Here is a 23,295-nt window from a genome sequence, read left to right as displayed (position 1 = left end):
ATGAATTTCGTAAATGATGCATGGTGTCTGACTAAAGTTGATATGTTGAACATCTCTGAGGTATGTAAAAAATTCTTGGAGTTTACTTTTAGTGTAATAGGAATAATTTAAAATTGTTCAATCGTTATAGGAAATGAATTTGTGTTTTTTTTTATGAATACGGATTTTTCATAAAGTATAAAAACTCTAAATAACTTTTCAACAGTTAAACATAAAAAAGGAATTTTAGCAATCGGTTGAGTTAAAAAGTTGTTGATAAACATGAGATTTATCTGAAATTGTTAAATTTGATCAAAAAAAATCATTATGCAGTCTTATAATTTTGTTTCTATTTTTCACTTCCTTCACTGAATGATTTAAAATTCACTAATAATAATCTCTATTGTTAGAAATAATAAAAAAGGCACAAAATATTTTTTTTTTAATTGAATTTTTTTTTTTTGATGTCCTGAATTAGTCCCGTACGTTAAGGCCGCACCTCATGGGAGAATCTGTAAGAGTATATATATATATATATATATATATATATATATATATATATACTTACAGATTAAACTATGCCCCGAAGCTGACCAAGGTCTCCCCAGGGCCACAGAACAAGCTTCGCTAGCCATTACAGGCAGCACGCCAGGAACCCTGTAGTGTTCGTTACCCACTACCCTCATGGTTGTCAGAATAATAATGATGGATAACAATCAATGTATTCAGTCTTTGTAGAAACCTAAAAATGAAACTAAATTACAAAAGACTGAATAATAGTAGCTATGTTAATAAAGTACACAGACCTTTGACATCGAAAGAGTTACAACTTATTTCTTTTTCCATGGCGTCAGAAATTGGTTTTTAATTATTAATTTTTTTCTTCTTTAACGATTATCTTTAAATGACAATTTCACCCCCAAGGGGAGTAGGGCCTATGATTTAAAAACTTTCTAGGATAACACGAATGTAACCTGAAAATTTGAAAGCAATCGATAGGTTGGTTCTCGCTTGATGCGAAAACATGCAAACAAATTTCCGGGTTTATAAATCCGTATATATAAATTTTTACTTTCCCGCCTAGCGCTACAGCAGAGCTATAGCTATAGAAGGGAAAGTATGATAATCAGACCAATTCGGGCATATGCGATTTTCACCAGATTTTTCGTTTTGACACCTAAGGATCCCTTTTTTTTGACTTCAGTCATTTGACTGGTTTGATGTAGCTCTCCAAGATTCCCTATCTAGTGCTAGTCGTTTCATTTCATTATATCCTCTACATCCTACATCCCTAACAATTTGTTTTACATATTCCAAACGTGGCCTGCCTACACAATTTTTCCCTTCTACCTGTCCTTCCAATATTAAAGCGACTATTCCAGGATGCCTTAGTATGTGGCCTATAAGTCTGTATCTTCTTTTAACTATATTTTTCCAAATGCCTCTTTCTTCATCTATTTGCCGCAATACCTCTTCATTTGTCACTTTAGTCTGATTTTTAACATTCTCCTATAGCACCGCATTTCAAAAGCTTCTAATCTTTTCTTCTCAGATACTCCGATAGTCCAAGTTTCACTTCCATATAAAGCGACGCTCCAAACATACACTTTCAAAAATCTTTTCCTGACATTTAAATTAATTTTTGATGTAAACAAATTATATTTCTTAGTGAAGGCTCGTTTCGCCTGTGCTATTCGGCATTTTATATCGCTCCTGCTTCGTCCATCTTTAGTAATTCTACTTCCCAAATAACAAAATTCTTCTACCTCCATAATCTTTAGGATCCCAAAAATGGAAATTTTCCGGTTGTTCATAGATATTGTGTATGTTCGGTGTTAGTTACCGCACCCTAAATAAATCACCATCCAGAACTACTCGACCGAATTAGACCAAACTTGGGCAGATTACTTCTATATATGGGGCATTGGTGCATTAAATTTTCAACGTCAAGGGGATGAGGCTGTAGAGCAAGGTTACCCTCGAAAGTTTACCTAATTAAGGTCTTATTTTTCTTAGGTACATTTGTTAAAAATTAAAAGATAGTAATTTTTTTAAAAATCGTACCTCATTCTGAAAAATGGTCTAAATAAACTACTGGCAAAGTGGATATAGTCTGTCATTAGTACCCACTCTCACCACAAAGAGCGCTTAACACTCACGTACAGCTGTTGTTGTGGTCTTCTATGTTGTAATGTCATAGGTGAGCTGTAGAATTAAATAAATGAGTAATACTTGTAAAAAGTGTAAAAATTATTTGAAGTGGCCACTAGTACCGCCACTCCCGCGCAAATTAAATACGGTATGCGCGCGCTCTTTGGTCAGAATCATTGAATTAAACAAAAAATATTATATTTTTAAAAAAACGAATTTTAAATGAAGTTGTGTGTGTATGTGTGCATAAGCCGAACATCAAAGAAAAGCCGCGTGGCGGGGAAGTTCTACAACTGTGTTGTCCGCTTGTTTTATATGTTTGTGTGTGTATGTTAATAATAGAGTATTTCCTTTACATAATTTGCGTAAATTATATAAATTTAAAAAAAATTGGATAAAAGTTTTTTTCACTAAAAATTTAATAGAATAAAATATCGATCTAATGTAAATTCTATTGATAGCTAAAGGTAAATATTTCATCACAAATAATCTTCCTCTGCTTATTTGCCTGTAGCTGCATAAAACTACAGTCGTCTTTTTTAAAATTGACGCGAATTGCAGGCAGCGAGAAACGTTGCGTATTAAAGGAACGCAATTTATAATAAAAAGGGTAGTATTTTTAATGTTAAGAAGCAAGATTAGATTGGTATTAGTAAAATAAATATTATTACATTTACACTCTACTCGATCGAAATATTTTTATCAGTTTACGCTCCCCACACACAACTCTCAATAAATAGGCTGTAATTTTGTCGAAGGTTTTTTCGTATTCATTATTTTAAAATACTAACAAATAAAATCACGTTGAAATAAAGAAAACAAATGAATTTCATTGTTTTTTGTATAGATTTTGTGATTATTATTAACGTTGTGAACACGCCTGCAATGTGTTTAGTAGGAAAAACGTAAAAAGTATAAATTGACATTAAATAAGCCTATACTAATATTATCAAGATAAAAAATTACACGTGGCTAAGTAAATAATCTTTTGTCTATTGTTAAAAATCTCACAATTGTGTACAAAACATAAAAAAAATAAAACGAGTCGTGAATAAAAAATAAATATTAAAATTAAAAAAAAAAAAACTTTTCTCTTGAAAAATAAAAGAATAAAAATTAAGACACGAATAATATCCGTGATTTTATCTTTATATTAAGTTCATTGGTTAGATTGCGAAATAATAATAACGTACGAGTAGAAAAAAACAGTTGAAGCACAAACGAGAATAGAAAGAATGTTAACTGGTCAAGGCCATTTTGAAACGTTACTGACTCGGTAAGAGAAACAATTCATTTATTAAAAAAAACGTTTGTATAAATATCCGACTAATGTATTTTTTTTTTAATAATTTAAAGAAAATTTAATACTAATGTTATTAAATGTTTAGGATCTGAACTTTATTTATTCATAAGTTCCTTTTTTATCATCTAACTTTTGTCACGTAAATAGTATTCGTGATCGTTATGAATCTGTTATATTAATAAATTTTTAGTTATCAGCATTTATGAAGGATAAAGTAAAACGGGTACGCGGCAATCTGTTTAAGAACTCAATCTCCCGTATAAGTGTGCGTCTGTTTGCACATGTACAATCTGAATTGTGTCACGTTTGCATATTAGCGCTTGTAGATGCTATGAAACCGATTTCGTATTCGATATCCGTATTAAAGTAAATCTACGTCAGAGATAAGTCATTGCGGCACGTTTCTTAAAGCTCTCAATTTTCACTCAAATATTATTTTTATACACAATTTTTTTAAATAAGGAAAGTTTATTTTAATATTCATACCGTATATATTTACGGTAAAATCAATATGAGAATAAATATTTTGAACTAATTCTTGTTATACGAGCACAATTTGTGTACCGTGACCTAAATTTTTTCATATTGAAGTGTATACGTCATTAATATACAAGATTAGCATGTTATATATTTTTAAACGGTGAAATATTTTTTATTTATAAATTTATTAGAAAATACTAAGAAAAATATCAATATATGAAACTGAACGAAAATTAAATTTTATTATTTATAAGAATCATTTCAGCTAGGACTGCATCGGATATACAAGCTAAGGGGTCCAGAAGGAGGGGATTATGGATTAGGAAACAAATAGTTTTAAGAGGTTGTACAAAAGCAGAACAAGGCCTGTAGGAAATATTTACCGAATTGGGCGGAGAACTACGATATCTATAAGAAAAATGGAATACTGCAAACATACGTGTTCCAAATGCGCATACATAAAGTCGGGGAAATTTTATTGCTTCTGTTAAGAACGATTTAAAAGGATGCGCTTATAAGGTAATAAAGAATTTGAATAAGGAAGAAAAGGACGGTACCAAATTAAATATAATCGACTGGACAGAACGGTTGAGACATCTCCAAGATTTCTCACAAGGTAGTGAACAGAATACCGTACATAAGTTTGTGAGAACGTTGATCTTCCCCTCTGATTGGATAATATCACAACTGACGCCTTGAATAATGCTGAAAATTCTCAGAAATAGAATGGCTTGTGAAATTGATGGTTTGAACGGGATTTTTTAGATACAGTGGTCTTTTGTTCAATCATCGATCTCTGCGATATGTAAATACGTGTTGGAAGAATGCTCGCAAATCTCAAGAACGGCTGCTACGATTGATCAGCCTAAATTTATAAAGGAGATAAAAGTAGATGCTGCAATTATCGTTGCATGTCTTTGTTGTACGCCGGTTATGATATCTTCTCAAAGCTTTTACCATGTCGGTACAGACCGTGATAGTGATGAAAGAACAAAGCGTTTTCGAAGTGTCGTTTGTACATTTATAACGTGTTCACGGTGCAGCAGATTATTGAAAAAAGGGAATTTGAACATGAAACGCATATAGTCTTCCATATGAAAAAACATTTGAAAGGATTAAAAGACTATTCCTTTGGAAATTTTAATAAAAAAAAAATTATTTTTTATTATTTTAATAAAAAATAAATATATAAACCTATATACTTATTTAAAGTTATAAAAAGTTTGTACACTTGTACTGCTGTAAAATATGATCAATGGAGAAAGATTTGTAAATACTAGTTTTGGAGTTTGCCAGTGGTGTTCTTTTTCACCGGTGATATTTAATTTATATTTTGGAGAAGCGATCTATCAATGGAAACGGAAAGTATCTCTGGCTATTCTGTTTGAGGATATTATATAATGGAGTTAGTATTTACTGTTGATTTGATTACATTAAGAAAAAATGAACATGATATGCGGTTTAGCTTATTTAAATTCAGAAAGATAGCTAAAGATTTTAATCGTAAATTTTCTGTTAAGAAGTCGAAGACGATGGATTTTAAGGATAAGTAACCTATGAGATCAAACATTGTAATAGAAAATGAAGTTCTTATAAATAGCTAGGTTGTTACCTATCTAATGATGGAGACAGTGATTTTAAAATTAAAACTAATCTCTTTAGGTCGGTGTGTGAAACTGTAAGGCGAAACCTAAAGAATACTGCAAGTATTGATCAAGTAATACAGTAAATATTGACAGCCGACTAAAACTGTACATGACAGTGGCTATGACAGTTCTTTTATAAGATTGTAAAACCTGGGTCTTAAAATTTAAACATCTGAGCTGTATACAAGCTGCCGGGATGTCTTTTCTGCAGAATGTCAAAAGTGTATCCAGTCTGAATAGAATTAGAACGATGTTCAAAAAATTTAAAATAATTTGTCGACAAGATTTTTGTTGTACGATGTATCGGTATTAAGAAGATCTAGAGGACGTCGAAGGAAACACTAGATGTACTGAACAGGTTTATGACCTAAAGCGGAGAGGAAATGACGATGAAAACCAATTTAGTTAGAAATTATAGTAATTATTCCGGTGGCTATAAAACTGTAATGTCCAACAGAATTTTGAAAAATCTTGCTCCTTGTACTTCTGTATAAAAATAAAACACAGATGGACAGAATATTTCTTAGAATATAAAATTTAATTACAGCTGTATTAAAACATAAAAAATATAAGATAAAATGAAATGAAATCGATCGGTCGAAAAATGCGTGAAGTTGAAGAAAGGATCGTATAAACGATAAGACCCTAATTCTTGAAAAATAAATAAGAAAAAACCAACAGAAAATAAATTCGATAATGAAAGATAAAGATGGCAATAAAGTATTTTGACAGGGAAACAAAATTTAATAGAAGTGAAAAATAAGCATCAATTTTTTTCTACGAGAGCAGATACTTATAACTAATTCACCTCAGAAGTTTTAAGCTTGTGTGTGTGAATATGGGCTGTAAATAAATATATATACAAATGTATATAAGGAAACCGCTATTTAAGTGAATGGTATTTTCGTATTCTTCATACTTCAAAACGTATAAAAAGTTCATTTACACCCCTCAATTCCATCCCACTCACACCAGGCAACTGAAATTAATACTGTACTTTTCTTCGAAAAGTCGATAAAAATTTGTAACAATCGCGTTATAACGTTGATGTGAATAGTTCTTCTAGAATGATACTCGTAAGAAAATTTACCAGTTAGTAATTATCTTAATGAGTTACTGGGCATCGTTATAACCGATTAAAATGTTTTAATATACTTTTATTTACTAATATCAATTCACCCAAATCTTAATTAAAGTTGTTTTTAATTTTTTTAAATCGAACTTACAAGTTTTTTTAATTTTTAAAAACATCTATTCTTATATTATATATATTCTTATATTATATATCCTGTTATATGATTAAAAACAGGCAAAGAATCGGTTCAATATTTTTTATAGAACAGGAAAAGATATGCAACTACTAAGGAATAATTTTAGAATTTTTTACGCATTTCACATGAATTAAACTCACATAACGTTTAAAAGAGAACATTTTTAAAGCAAAATTTAATAAATCAAATAAAATAATTTAGGTTAATAGAAAATAGTTATAGGATAAAATAAGGTAGCTCTCGATTATTACCGTTGTTTTAAAGCTAGTTATTAATCTTTAAACTCATCGGTAGAAATATTACGTGATTATTACAAGTAACATGAAGGGGAAAACGGTTGTTACTCTCGATGAATGATGCTCGCGGCGTCACTATATCAATCACGCTGACATACAATATTATTTCTGACCCATAATCTGGAAACAGCTTAAAAAATGTATTTATTTTTTTCTTTAAATTGCGCAGAACACGCTTCTAGTTTTTTAATTTTTTTTAATCATTTTATATTTCATGAAAACTGAAACTAATCAAACTTCCTCGATATAAATTTTTCTGTCTGTTATTAACATTAATAAGAACGACTGAATCGATCTTAACAAAATTTGAAACATATATTTAATCATTTAATTATAATTTGACTGTCACAACCTAAAATATTTAGTGGAGACCTGTCTCTTGTGATGAAATATTTCTTTAGCATTATACTCTCCGACTGCATGTTACAAAACAAAAATTTAAATCCAGAATATTATACTTTCAATAATAAGTTTACAGTTTATTTTTTTAAATAAGTATTCTTTCTTTGTTCTGAATGTAACAAAAAAGTTAATATTTGACTTATAAAAACATAGCCTACAATCAATAAATCCGAAATATTTTACTTAAATTTAAGTGTTAACAAACACTTAAATAAGAAAAACTGGAATTTTTTGTTAAATTAAAAATAAAATGTTCAAATAAAAATTATTAATAAAAAATGTTTTTGTTATTTTTTAATCTTCTACAGTAGAGATGCTCCCATTTATAAAAAAAAATAACAAAAAACCATCCTACCCTAATCTAACCTAACCTAATCTAGCTGAAACGTAACAAATTGTGCATGTTATTTATTACTTCGGTGGCCAGAAAGCGTGAGTGTCTTCCAGTACCTCGTCGAAAAAACTGCGTAGAGATCAATCAAAACTACGTATCTGGTCTACTGTTTATGTATGAGCTCCGGGAACAAGATACACAAAATTTTCACTATAATTGGCAGTCGTAAATATAAATTCCTCCAAGAATTCGAGCGACGTTGGAATACGATTTCCACCAATCTGACATTATTGTTGTTCCAAGTGACCAAAAACACCCTTGTACAATTGAACTTCATAGTTTCCGTAGCGTAATAACATTGCGCAATTAACTGTCGTCCTATCATACCCACTACGAATTATATCTGGTGATTCAAAAAGACTTCACAAATTTAAAAGCGTATAAAAACTTATTTAGATAACTTACAGATTCGGTTAAGGTCTTATTTGATAGCAAAATGCATCACATTTTGACTCATTTAGTTCAGAGTTAAAAATAAAATCCCTTTCGGCGCCGAAAGGCGGAGGTAGATTTCACCGGTACTAAATAGGCGATAAAAAAGATTTCCTTTTTAAAGTTAAGAAAAACTTCAAATTTACTCAATACGACAATAGCTGCATGTGAAATAAAGTTTCACATGTTTAGCAAACGACAAGCAACATTTTGGTCATATAAAAACTTTTTTCAGACAAAAGTTTTAGGTTAGGTTTAAAGGACTAACAACCACTTTAAACCGATTCGATACTGTGTCTATTAAGGGAGATATGATTGTTTTTTGGAAAAAGCAATCCCCTCATTATCACTCCCACGGTCCGATTTTGCCCATTAACGAACTCGACCGAGATTTTGGGTCGTTATATTTTATGTATCAATTTGAAAATGATTGGCGCAAAATTACGGTAGTTATCGCGTTCACAAGAAAATTAAATATATATATATATATATACTCGTATTTCCACTTTAGCACAAAATTATGCTTATTTTTCAGTATAATCCTCTCTCCTTCTATGCACTTACGATAATCCAGCAGTTCAAAACTGAAATCTTGAAGGCAAAAATTTGTTATTATGGGTATGTGAGGACAATCGTTACCGTGAAACAAAATTAAACCTTCTGAAAATTTACACACCTTTCGGACTTGTTTTTTACCTTAAGTGACACAGTAGTTTTCACTTTTCATGGTTTCACCTTTAGGCGTGAAATAAATAAAAACTGATCTTACATACTGCGAATATTGTCATAATTAACTTTCATGCTGTTGGCCTAACTTTCAGTTGTTCATAGTACGCAAAAATTCTAATATTTTTAACCGATCAGTCCATTCAAGGATCTTTGTTCCGCTCAAACAACTCTTCAGATCGTTAAAACTAATTTACCAATCCCTTCTGGGTTCAGATCTTGTGAAATGAGAAAATACTTCATTAATTTCCCTTAGTGCAAGTGGTCAAAGAAGCACTCGTCTTAAATTAATTTTTAAACACAACCGCAAACAGCTGAAAACGAATTGATATTTCAAATTAACAGATTCTAAATTATAATTTTCATTTAATATTAAGGAATCAGATGTTTCCCCAAATCTATTAGATATACACATTTTTTAAAGTACATAAAATTTTATTTCACTAATAACTTCAAATTACTTTTCATTGTTTTTTTTATTTTTTTATTGTTATTATTGAATATTTTTTACTGTAAGTTTTTACGATCATTAAAGAAAGAAAAGTTAAAAAAATAAATAATAACAGTTAAAAAAACAAAAGGAAATGAATTCTGATTCGAGCCGATGTGCCTTCACTTTAAGATCCAAATATTTCAGTAATTAAAATTTTATTTTAATTTCGATTGTAATCAAAAAGGGAGCTGCACACCTAGATGTTACAACAGTGCTAAATCCAAAATTCCAACATCCTACGGCTATTCATTTATGAATTATGCGAGATGCATACGCACATACATACACATATACAAACATACGTACGTACGTACAGAAGTCATGCCGAACTAGTCAAAATGAATTCAGAGATGGTCAAAATGGATATTTCCGTTGAAATCTGAAAACCGAAATGTTTCGCGATGACAGTACTTCCTTTACTTTGTACAAGGAAGTAAAAAATTACACAGAAAAAATCTTTTTTACGTTTTAAAGAACTAGTAAACCTTTTTTCCATACGTTTATAAAATTACACTGTTCGTGGTACTTTCAGATAATATTTTCAGCGTTCATGAATAGCAAGTGATTAATTTGTATATTAATGACCGTTTGGTTTTTTTAACTCTACGCATAACAAAAGTAATATAATAAAGTATAACTTTTATAAAAACATTCAAACATGTTACTAAATATGTTGCTAATTTAGGTTTACCGTAAAAACAAGGACGACTTGAATTCATTATTTATCAGCAAAATAATAATAAAAATAAAATAAAATTGAGTCAGATAAAATAAAAAAGAAATAAATGCGGCACAGCGGTAATGTCTCGGCCTTTCATTCGAAGGTCCCGGGTTCGAGTCCTGGTCAAACATAACATTTTTCATGCGCTACAAAATTCCACGTGCAAGCTTCAAAAGCGAATTAATTAATCGATTCATAATTTTAAACAACGAAAATATTTTAATCAAGATTACGAACAGATGTACGGATGTTATACGGAATAACGTAACGAGGAAGGTATCACGAAGATCGAAACGAATTTCATAAAAAAGGTGGGAGAAGAAGAACGGCGAAGAGTGAAGGAAAGTACAGTGTTCGGAGAAAACGAACGTTAAGTAACGAAAGCTTTTGGTTATACTAATGGTAATTACATCGGACAGTTATTAATTAACTAGTTAATTATAAACAATAATATTATTAAATATTACTTAATCGCTATATATTATGTATAATATTTTTTTTTATTTTATTATTTAATAAAATAAAATAATGCTTTATGCAAATCTATAAAAAAAAAAAATACTTAAAATAAGTCACCTCATATATATTTAAATAAACAGTTCATTCAACTTCTAGACGATCTGAATTTCATTTTTGTAAATTGAATTTTTAACTATTTTTATTACCTTTTATTAACTTACCCGAAATTCATAAATCTTATAAAAAGTTGAAATAAATTATGTACACTGATTTCCAGTGACCGAACTCGGCAAGAAATCTTACACTAAAACTCGATGTAAAAATATGTCCATATTATTAAATATTAATATAATAAATATATTAAAAGGCGGCAACGAGTTGCATAATTTTTCCAACATTTATTTTAAATCTTAAAAAATGCTAAAGGAAAACAGATGTTTTTTTTTTTTTTAAGAAAAAACATTTCACTTAATTGTATCATAAAAACAATAAATAAATAAGAAAAACGTTTACCCTAACATTTATCCAGGTATGACATTCCCTACCGCCACACTAACACGTACCGTAGACTGATTTTAACAAAATTTAATGGCATTAACCCTTGTATAGGAATGATCGTATCAATTTTAAGTTTTTATATCAACTCTTTCCTGAGACACTAATCGAATTAGAAAACACAAACACACATACATATATATATATATAAATAAAATGTTCATGAAGTATGGCAACTGTTACGAATAAATAAATGTTCAATAGTTAAACATAAAAAATAAAATTTTTTAAACGTTCCCACCTAAAAAAGATCTCACTTATCGGTCGGATACCATCTCATTCCAAGCAGCCAGGGAGATTCCAGAAGGATCAATTCAAAATTTCAATTATTTAGTAATTTAATTTAAAGAAGTACTGTCTAACACTTTTGATACTACCTTTTAAAAATATTTATAAGGTTGTCGTAGCCCTAGGTTTTACGTTAAAATATTTTATTTTTAATGCCCTTTAAAATTTCGGTTAAGTGTAGGGGGTTGAATTATCCTACCACCATACCGTTACCGTTCAAAATATTTGATTTGTTCCCTCTGGATGTTTGGAATTCGATGGTCTTATACCGAAAAATATACTGTTTCAATGCAGTACCTGTTGGTTGATTTTTATATTTTACTGTTGAAAGATTTTTGAGGATAACATGAACACACACGCGCGTGCGCATATATTTTGTAACTGGTTTTTATCGCCGTATTTCGACGTTACACATTCCCCTAAGTAAGTTCATAGAATATGAACCATATTCTATGGTTCATATTTTTTAATGCGATAACAATGATTTCCTCTATATTATCTGTTTAATAGGTGGGAAAGTAAAAATTAAGTATTTTGTGTAAAATGTTTATTTTAGATTCAAAAAAAAAATCTGCGTACGTAAGATTTTATTTCTCAGGCAACTATCTGTTCCAGTTGTTGGCATTTTTGATTAGTAAAAAAAAACGTTCTATGTAAAGAAAATTCTCAAAATTAAAAAAAAATATATATATATATATAAATGAAACTGACTTAAAAATTAAAATGACAGAATTTTCTTTAAATCTTAACTTTTTGAATACGGCGCTAAATTAGAAATAAGTACTTAGTATCATTAAATTTAATACTGAATTTAAAAGTCGAAAATTAAGAAAGAAATATAAAAATATTATAGTTAGATACTACATTTTAATTAATTTTAAGATTCGGTTTCATTTTATATATGTATTGTTGCCGAATGGCTTCGACGGCACGTAATTCATAACCTTGCGGTGGCCCGAAAAGAGCCGTTTTTTAACTTTAGTTCCGAGAAGAGCTGTTGTTTCCGAAAGCGGTCTCCGGCGAAGTCGGGGAGTTGCGGCTCGTCCATTGAAGCCGAGCTGGCTTTCCCTCAGCCGGAGTTAGGTCCCCGCTACAGTGTGGCAGTGGTGGCCCTCAGAGCCCCGCAGTGTCGGGTCGGCGTCGGACGTCTTTCGCCGGCGCGGCGAGGCGGTTCTCCCCGAGCGATCCCGCTCTTGCTGTTGAGCCCAGCGAGCTGGAACGGAAATGTAGCGTCCGCGTCTCGGGTTCCCTCGGCGGGCCGAGGGAGCCGCTGCTGCTTCGGCGGGGATGTTGGCATCCGCCGGGAGGTTCCACGTTGAGCCGGCCAGGAGACTTCTTCAGGTGATGGTCGACGATGAATTCTAATTCACTCTCGTACATGCTCTTCTATTGGAGCCTGAGCGTGGTGAGGCTGCAGCGCCGCTATGATGGGAGAACTGCGCGCTCATCGGTGCGATGGGAGTGATGCTTGCACGCGCGCGTCCGTTTACTGTTCGCCCCTCACATCGTTGCTACCGTTATCGCCCGCCGATATTAAATTAGACATATGTGGTAACAATATATATATATATATATATATATATATATATATATATATATATATATATATATAATGTGGATAATCTCACAAAAAATAGTGGCTTCCTTCCTCTTTGGGGAAAATTTAGGAAAAAATTATTTGTATAAAAAACAAAAAAAATTTAAAAAGATTTTATTAAATATTGAAAAAATAAAAGAAGTATAACTTTTATGAAAGTAATGAAAAAATTGCTTCTCATTTTGGGTTCGGAATACAGGTGCGAAAGTTATTTTAAAATATATCAATTTTTTTTTAATAATAAATATTAACAGAGTTAAAGCAAAACCCACAACATATATGCTCTAGAGAAGCAGAATAAATTTTAAGAAACTTTTTCTAAAAATATTCATTTTTATAGATTAAACTTAATGAATTTGTTTAAGTAATGCTTTCTCTAAATGTAATACCCGCTTAATAAGATTAAAGTAGAGAAATAAAATCAGAAAATTTCAAAATCTTTTCTGCATTTTAATTCCTGGGGCTGTAATGTAAAAAAAAATTGGAGGCATTTCTTAATTGCTATATATACGAAGTATAAATTTAAAAATACTTTGAAAAATATTTACACGGAGAAAGAGGAAAAAACAACAAAAAAAATTCAATTTTAAGTGGTGGAGTTTGATTTGTTGGAAAAAAATGTTTATTACTTATATACGCATTGTAGGTAATAAATTTACTTTAATAAAGTTTTCTCTAGAAGAAAATCGAAAATGCTTTTTTCGCGACATTCTCCCAATCAACGAATTTTGAAAAAAAAAAACAGAGTAATATTATGAATAGCCCATATATAGAAATATTTGAGCCAAATTTGAAGAAAATCTGTAGATACACCAATTTATACATATATAAATTAGTTTCATATCTTAAATACATATATTGGCTTTATATATCTAAGATACAGAGCCAAAAATGGTGCGACACACGTAAATACGTACGCACATATCAACACGTTTTTTTTTTTTATATAGAAAAACTAGTTTGACCCTAAAACATTAAGATTTGCAAAAAAAAACAGATATGCAATTTTTTAAATTAGCAGTATACTTTCCCATTTAATATAGACAACTATTCTATCTATATTCGCCAGGGAAGTCATAAGAACGGATGGAATCCAGAACCTTGTTTTCTGATTTATTTTTAAACCGACTTCAAAAAATGAGAAGGAAAATAAAAATTACTTCTTCAATTTACGAATTATATTTGTCCATAAGCTTTGCTTCAGTCCTACGTGATATTTATACTGAACTTATGCGTCAAGCTCGGATTATGCGTAAGTCGGGGATGGAATGCTAGACCGGCGACCGGCTTCTTGCTGCCTACGATATCCTGTTACGATACACTATCCCGCTCTACTGTACTATTCTTTCTTTTCTTTTTCTGTTTAGCCTCCGGAACCCCGTAAGTTTTTACTTCAGACGATGAACGAAGATGATATGTATGAATGTAAATAAAGTATTATCTTGTACAGTGTCAGGTCGACCGTTCCTGAGATGTGTGGTTAATTAAACCCCAGCCATCAAAGAACAACCCACTGGGTTGGTCTAGTGGTGAACGCGTCTTCCCAAATCAGCTGATTTGAAAGTCGAGAGTTCCAGCGTTCAAGTCCTAGTAAAGCCAGTTATTTTTTACACGGATTTGAATACTAGATCGTGGATATCGGTGTTCTTTGGCGGTAGGATTTCAATTAACCACATATCTCAGGATTGGTCGAACTGAGAATGTACAAGACTACACTTCATTTACACTCATACATATCATCCTCATTCATAAGTATTATCTGAACGGTAGTTACCGGAGGATAAACAGGAAAAAGAAAGAAAGCCATCAAAGAACACCGATATCCACGAGCTAGTATTCATATCCGTATAAAAGTGCCTTCACTAGAATTTGAATCGAACTCTCGACTTTGAAATCAGCTACTGTACGATTACCATTTTCAACGCTATCTCTCAGACATCTCAGGTAGAACAACCGGGCATCTATGTGTTACGATTTTGAAATATAATACCTACGGTGACCGACCATAATAAACCTTTTAAACCTTATCGAGATAACAGTTCTAAATCTCAGACAAACCACTGAATGACATCGAACAAATAATTGTTACTTTAAGTTTTCAAATACCAGTACATATAATTATTATCTTATAGGTTGTTACTTTCCGTTAAAAAAAAAAAAAAATCGTTCTTTATTTTTAATAATTTAATTTCCTTAATAATTTCCTACTTAATGATGTTTTAAAATTCCAGGATAAAATATTCTCTTAATAAAATTAAAAATAAATAAATAAAAAAACAAATGACGCTTCATATAACAGTCTAAGTATTAATTCATATAACCGTTAAAAGAATTAATTAATTCAAAATAATTTGTTTAAGAATAGTTGGAAATAAAATTTTATTCTTTTTCAGTTCGATTTTACGGCAAAAAATATAATTGATTTATTATTACGTATTATTATTATTTTTTTTAAACTAACTGATGCTGTTGTGAAATAATGTCATTTACAAAACTGTTCATAGAGAAAATACCGTTTGGATTTTTTTTCTTTAACAGTTACATATATTCTAAATTTAAATAATTTTTTTTTTATTATTTTAAATATAATACGTATAAAAATTAGATTTCTAATAAGAACCATCCGTTCATCTGTTCAGGTATTGATGAATTATTTAAAATTATTTTTAATTTTTGATTTAAGTATTTTTTAAATAACAAAAATAATACAATTTGTGTAAATCACTCCACGATTCTTTTATTCCTTAGATAGTTCAACTTAATAATTTTATATATATAGCTTACACTATTATTTTATTAAAAACAATAATTTTATTTATTTATAACAACTGCTGAATAATTTATTTTTTTGTTTTTAGTTATTTTACTTCCGTTTATTTTTTATATTAATTCTAGGAATTAAACTGTAATTATACATACACATTAATCCGATCGAATTCTTTCTATTTTTAAAATTTAAAACTATTTTTAAAAAAGCTGACAACACAGTCGTATAACTTTCCCGTCCAGCGGCTAAAGCCGCGTTCCGGGAAAGTTCTACAACTGTGGATTGTTTCTGATGCACGGTTTTAACACACATACACAAATATAAAATATCTATAATTCTATTTAAATATATTTTTTCGTTTATTTAATTTAATGATTCTAACTAAAGCGCGCGAGCATACCGTATTTAATTCGCGATACCGGCGGTGACGGTAGGCACTAACTAAACTAATGTAATTTCACAACTTATATAGAATAAATTTCACTTGTACGTTCGGCAGACTGGTGTAGCTAGCCGCGAGGCTTAACGCACCAGGTACGGAGTCGACCGGGCGATCGATCGAGATCCGGCCAGACCGAGTTACTTTTTTACACTTTAAATATTATTCATTTATTTAATTGAACCGCTTACCTGTGACGCCGCAATATAGCATGTTTTGGGGTGGAGCTGCGATTTTGTAAACATTTTTTTTTTTTCAGTTATTGTTATTTAATTGTTAACAAATGTGCCTAAGAAAAATATGACCTTAATTAGGCGAAATCTCGAGATACTGAGGGTGATCTTGCTCTACAGCCTAACCCCCTCACTTTTAAAGTTGAAATTTTAATGGCATCTATGCCCCATACATAGAAATAATCTGACTAAGTTTGGTCAAAATCGGTCCGGTAGTTCTGGAGATATAACGTGATTTAGAGGCCGACACCGAACACACACACATGTACATTAATATCGGGAAAATTTCCATCCGGTTTTTGGGTTCCTTAGGTGTCACAACGTCAAGATCCGATAAAAACCCCATATTCCCAAATTGGACCGATTGCAATACTTTCCCTTCTAGAGCCATAGCTCTGTTATAGCGCTATCTAGACGGGAAAATAAAAATGTAATCAGTATTGTTTTAAATTACGTAAACCCTCTCTTCCATCTAGTAAAGAAAATAATTCCTACTAATTAAAATTCTTATATTTTGATATTTAATTTATTTTGTATTATACTATTCTTCAACCTTAATTCGGCGTAAAGTGTGCGTATTTGTGCGTATGATTGTATATGTAGGCGCGCGTTTTACAGGTAAGTTAAAATACATGTAGAAATGTATTTATAATAATCTTTACGATTACGGAGAAAGAACTAAACGATTTATTTACTTTTATTTGAATGCAGCCTCTTTTAAACTCAAAGAAGGAATGACACGAGATTTAAAAAAAAATCACTATTAGACAAGTAGTGCAAGTTCACAAAAAAGATTTCGGTTTTGATGTTAATTAATTCATACAACTCATGAAATTTTACTCACTGTTGCTAACAGCCTCCCCAAAAATAATAATAATAAAACTCGGGAAAGGAACCGACTAATGAATCCGTATCTTACCTTCAAAATAACTAATCGATTACGCTTAAGCTTTGTACAACTACTGTTAACAGCATCGTTAAGGATATAATCTTCCTACGGTTGGTCTAAGTTATATTTTTATGAATTAGATCTACTAGAGATTTTTTAACGAGATTATTTCAATTCAAGTCAAGTTTTTAAAAATAAATAAATTTTATAGAAAAATAAGAATTTTTTTTTTTTATTGTGAAAGAGCGATCATCAACAGCTACGGTCATTGGCCCGGTGGAAATTGATAGAATATGAAAACATGCTGTGCCTGATCGGGGTTCGAACCTAGAACCTCAGTAAAAAATGCCGAGACGGTACCTTCTTAGCGATGGAGGTCGGCATAAATTTTATTTAATTTACTTTGAGGGATATTATTATTATTATTATAATACCAGATTTATATCTTCAAATAATCATGTAGACTAATATATAGAATTTTAAATATATTAACATATCCGTGTGTTTATATTTGTGTACGTAATCTTCGCTAAAAGGAAGTCAATTGCTCTTAAAGATTTATAAATATCCCTCTTATAAAAGTGAACAGAAATATATCTCTGTCAAATATTGTAATTCTACAGGATACTTACGATAAGGGTCTTATTATGTTTCGGGTTGCCATTTTAAATAAACTACCGATCTATTTTTAAAATAAATCATTCCAGTAATTTACTTAACATACAATTAAAAGATTTTCTTTTACAAATATACTCTGTCAATAAATGTTTAAATAGTACTTATCTAAAAAAATTAAAAAAACCTAATTTTTTTTTATATACCTCTGTTTAACGTGTACTTATGTATTCGAATAGCTTTCATTAACCCCTTCTGAATTGTTATATTTCGTATTTTCATGTATTTACCTAATGTTATTTCATGTGTTTTTATTTTAAATAATTAATATAGACTTTAATTACATATACAGACCGCGCACATATGTCTTGGCATCTCTGCAGAGTACTGTTGACATCATGTCACATTGTTGTTACTCTGTAACCTGGTATACATAAAAAAACTAATATTTTTTATATTATAATTAATTCTATATTTTGTGCAGTTCTGAAGTTTTACCGTGGTTTCTCTTGATCCCTCCAGGAAAATGCTGGGACTTTTTTTTTTATCTACGGAATAGCATTTGTACCCGTTCCTCTATTATACACGTAATGCATTATTATTAATTATTATTTACCGGTCAGAATAACCTATTTATTTATAAATAAATTATGTAATAACCTTGTAATATTTCATTAAAATAATTCATAAGATTTACCCATTATGTAGTAATTTAAATGTTAAATTGACAATCAAGAGAATTATGAAGATAAAATAAAAATAATCGATATAATAATTTAAATAAATTCTGTAATATAATTTTTTACGACATAATTTACAATTAAATCAATTCCCACTAGAACATCCTGGAAATTATTATAAAGTAGCCACATTGTAACATGTTTATTAAGAAGTTCTAGTTAAATTCCTATAAAATAATATACAAACATTATTTAGTAATAATTTAATACATTAAAATGCGATGTAAGTTAATCGCTTAATGAATTTTATTTTTTCATATGTATTATTACATTTCCAACTATTTAATGAAGTAATAAATTTTATATTTTTTCTTTGAATCCCAAATTCGAATCCTAATATTTCTAGGGTAAATTGTTACAAAAATAGTTAAATTGCTGACCTCCATAATTCTACCTTTCTTTTAGATGTTTACGAGTTCGAATTCAGATCGAGTTTGGCATTTTTCATACGTTACAAAATTCATCTATCATTATGAAATTGTAATTTGGATTCAACATCTTGTTTCTAAATAAGTAAATTTCAATTAATCATTATTTTTATTCTAACCTTGAATTACTAGTAAAAATTTCTGTGTTTATAATGTGTGGGTGTGTATATATATATATATACATTATAAACACAGAGATGTAACTGAAATTTAATGAATGTTTCAGTCAATCTTTGTTACAAAAATTCTAGGGTACTTGCAAACATTTATTAGTGTATTTTTAAAACAATTATACATTAATTTCCTTAAATAAGTAAGCCGATTGCATAGTAAAACAAGAATTTTTCTTGTTTACTGAAACTATGAAATACTACCTATTTTTAATAAAATAAACGTCTGCATTATTAAAATATAATTCTTAACCGTGAAGCAAAATATATAGAAATTTATGTGCAGTTCGTAAGGCCTTTCACGATTATTTAATAAAATAAATTAAGACGGCAAAGTAGTAAGATGGAAATATATGTACACTACAAACAGGCATGTCCCAGCATGTTTTTAACTCGTCCAAGCGAAGAAAATGTATGAATATGTAAGGTTATATTATTTCAAAATAATCGAGTTGTTAAATAAGTTTTAAATTACGATTTACCTCAGCAAGGTTGAATACGATCGTTACAGCGATGACTCGACACAAATAACATAATATTCGACACAATTTTAACAATAACACTGAAATTACGACACAGAAATAAATAAAACATCTGTAGCGACGCCGCCGCTTTAAACACTGGAAACTACCTGGATGTAGTCGGACTGTTGGGCACACTGCGACCACGTTTGAACGAGGAATGTAGTCAGAGAGTCAGTCCGCCGCCTCTGTCTTTCTCTCACCTGCTCGTACGCTTTGTCTCTTTCTTTCTTCCCCCACTCCTCAGCACACCTTGAACCCCTCTTTTTCTCGTACGATTTACTTCTCTTGCTCCCTTCATCTCCGTCTTACTCTACCATTACCGACGTAATCGTACCCGGCATTCCAGATAGCATTGCCGTTTAGAAATGAAACGATATCATTACTTACTGTGCTGTACCGTGAAAGAAAGTAAATTCCTATTTTTATTTGTTGTCATATCCTACCTCGGTATTTAAATTCCATTCTTTTTATAAATGAAAACAGGATAAAATTTCAAACAACTTTCTAACTTTTTTCGTAATTTTTAACGTTTATTTTAGAAAGGGTAACTGAGATTACATACCAATCTTTCTTTTTCCAATTTTTAATATTCTGATGAAAGATTTTCTTTACGTATAATAAATTTGAATCGATGCCCTATGGAACGCCGGGTAACTCTATTGCAAAGTTATATAAGTTCGTAATATTTAAATTTCAATTTTTTTTTAGTAAATTTGAGAAAAATTTCACAGGAACGGACAACAGAAATTGTCCATTATGCATCTGTGTATATATATATATATATATATATATATATATATATGTGTGTGTGCGCGCACGAGATTTAAAAAATGAAATATAGCCTGTACTTATCTTAAACAAACCCTGAACAATTTTGAGGACTATCAACTAGCTGCGGAGTGTTTTTATGTTATATCAAAGTTTAAAACGACAAAATGAAAAAAAGATGATTAAAATTAGTGAAATTGTTAATATTAAAGAAATGTAATTAATTAAACTAAATATTTATCTACCTACATATACTAAACGAAGTCTGACTTTGATCCTGTATCAATGTTTATAATAATTTTACATCTTTCTCAGCAGTAAAACTGTAATTTTTTTTACAGTTTTACTGTAAAAAAAGTTTTACAGTAATTTATACTTATAAATAGATACACAGCGTTTTAAAAATGCATTGTTACCCGCTGTATATCTTGTTTGTAAAGGAAATTTGGTTTGACTTATAGAAAATAATATACGAGTCATTAAAACGGATGATTCTAAACACCAATTTTTTCCCGTAACAATATATTGTTCTTTCTTTCTCTTTTTTTTCTAAACCGAAAGACGCCAGCATCAAAATACCTGCAGAGGAAAAAATAAAGGAGAATTGCGCTTGGAGAAGGATGTATATATTACAACTCTCTCTAGGAATGAATAATCCCAGTAATTCTAACGATTCAGGATTTAGAGAAGAATCGGATTGCGATCCCTTACTTCATCAAAATAAAATAAAAAGCCTAATAACTAAACGAAACAAAATTTATATCGATCATTAAAATAATATACTTGTCATTTAATTAGAAAGACGCAGGCAGCAAGGAACAAATATCCATGTTCTGCGACGCGTAGGAGGATAACGTATCTTCCGACATATTTGCGGTCAGTTCCGACCCTTTTCGTTTTGCCGAAGTCTTGGAAATGTAAGCAAGATGCGTTTATTTTACATAATTCTATAAAAATAAAAATAGTTTTACGACTGTAGAAAGGATTCTTTCGATGACACTTTAACATTTATCGAAATGCAGCGATTTCGTCAACCGATATTCTTTATGTCTGTGAGGAACGTTTTTCTTAGCATCGAACAAGATGCTACCTGGTAAACAAAAGAAAGTATTACCCGTGAAAACATCCCCAAACAGTTTACGTTGAAGACGCATTTAGGTTCATGCGTTTTATCTGTGTTGGAAGGATTCTACATAAAGAGTTATACACAAAGTTACTGCAGTGCAAGACTATGAAATTAAATGACGTCAATCTAGTTAATCGAAGACTTTTCAATCTTATAAATATTAACGAAGATGTTACTTGCTAATGAGTGATCCGCTTTTGTGGATTTGTGAATATAAAAAATTTTAATTTCCAACTTCGGGAAACAAACAACCTTCATCAAGAAACAGTGCATAATACTAAAGAATCGTACGATGTACATACCTAACATACCATACCATACATAACAGCTTCCTCTGAAATATTCAGTCCATATTTCTTTGAGGACAATGATGTCCTTAACCGTCATATCCGAATGACTGAGGAATTTTTATCTCTTCAAACAGGCTGAGAAACTTGAAATCAATCTAGATATGCGGTTTCAACAGAACGGGGTAGCCGGTCAAACAGTTAGCTATCGATGAATGCAGATTATTTTTAAACCATCTTATCTCCAGATATTCTTATGTTCGCGAACTGGCCGGCTTATACAACGATTTCTTTATTACAAGGATTTTTGAAGATTAAGGTATTCCGTGATATATCCCTACGAATTGTCAAAGAAATGGAAGAAAAAAATTGTCAGAAATTAATGCGATACCGATGGATATATTACTTTGCATGAAGGAACATCAAAAAATCGACTTAAAGTATGCGTGAATCAAAACGGTAACGGCTTTTAGGATACAGCTTATAAAACTTAAAATGTTTTAAGATCTTATTAAATAGTGTTAAATAACCTACTAATTTACAGTGAAATTTCTTTTCTAAATTTATAATTTAAAAAAAGGGTTAAACTTGCAAGTTTCGGTTATTTTATCGGCTCAATCATAATAAGCTTACAATCTTAGCATTGTATTTTAAATAGATTGTTATTCTTGTTAAACTATTCTAATAGATTATTCTACACGCGGCTATAAATTTTTGTTTGTAATATGCACATTATTTAAAAAAAAAAGCAATTGTAAATATTAGACAATCAGAAAAGGTACCTTCTTTCATATTAATTTAATAAAGTCGATCTCAGTGGCGGAGTAGTAGCGTCTTAGTCTTTCATCTGGAGGTCCGGGTTCGAATCCCGGTCAGGCATGACATTTTTCATACATAAAAAATATCTTTAAACTAAGTGATCGAAGCAGTCGATGCCCTTAATCTAAAAAAAAAAAACATTTTCAGCAAAAACTATCCTAAACTTTAAAGTACTGATTTTTAATGGAGTGATCAATATACTCTTATAAATAAATAAATCAATCTTATATTCTCATTAGTGCATTTTATCACATACATAGATCGCGTCAAGAATGGGTAGATATACTATTCCAAAGA

General features: G+C 30.5%; 1 protein-coding gene across 1 annotated transcript in view; it reads right to left on the bottom strand.

Moving 5' to 3' along the window:
• The window catches only part of LOC142327486 (uncharacterized), a 157,637-nt gene extending 137,501 nt beyond the window's left edge, over positions 1–20,136 (bottom strand). The window contains exon 1 of the mRNA XM_075370598.1: positions 19,957–20,136. The gene's annotated coding sequence lies outside the window, so the exon portion shown is untranslated. The remainder of the gene's footprint in view (positions 1–19,956) is intronic.
• Positions 20,137–23,295: the final 3,159 nt, after the last annotated feature.

The sequence above is a fragment of the Lycorma delicatula genome, chromosome 7, assembly GCF_047948215.1.
Source record: "Lycorma delicatula isolate Av1 chromosome 7, ASM4794821v1, whole genome shotgun sequence".
In the NCBI taxonomy this organism is placed as follows: Eukaryota; Metazoa; Arthropoda; class Insecta; order Hemiptera; family Fulgoridae; genus Lycorma; species Lycorma delicatula.
The sequence above is the reverse complement of the archived record's forward strand: the minus strand, read 5'-3'. Positions and strand labels throughout refer to the sequence as shown.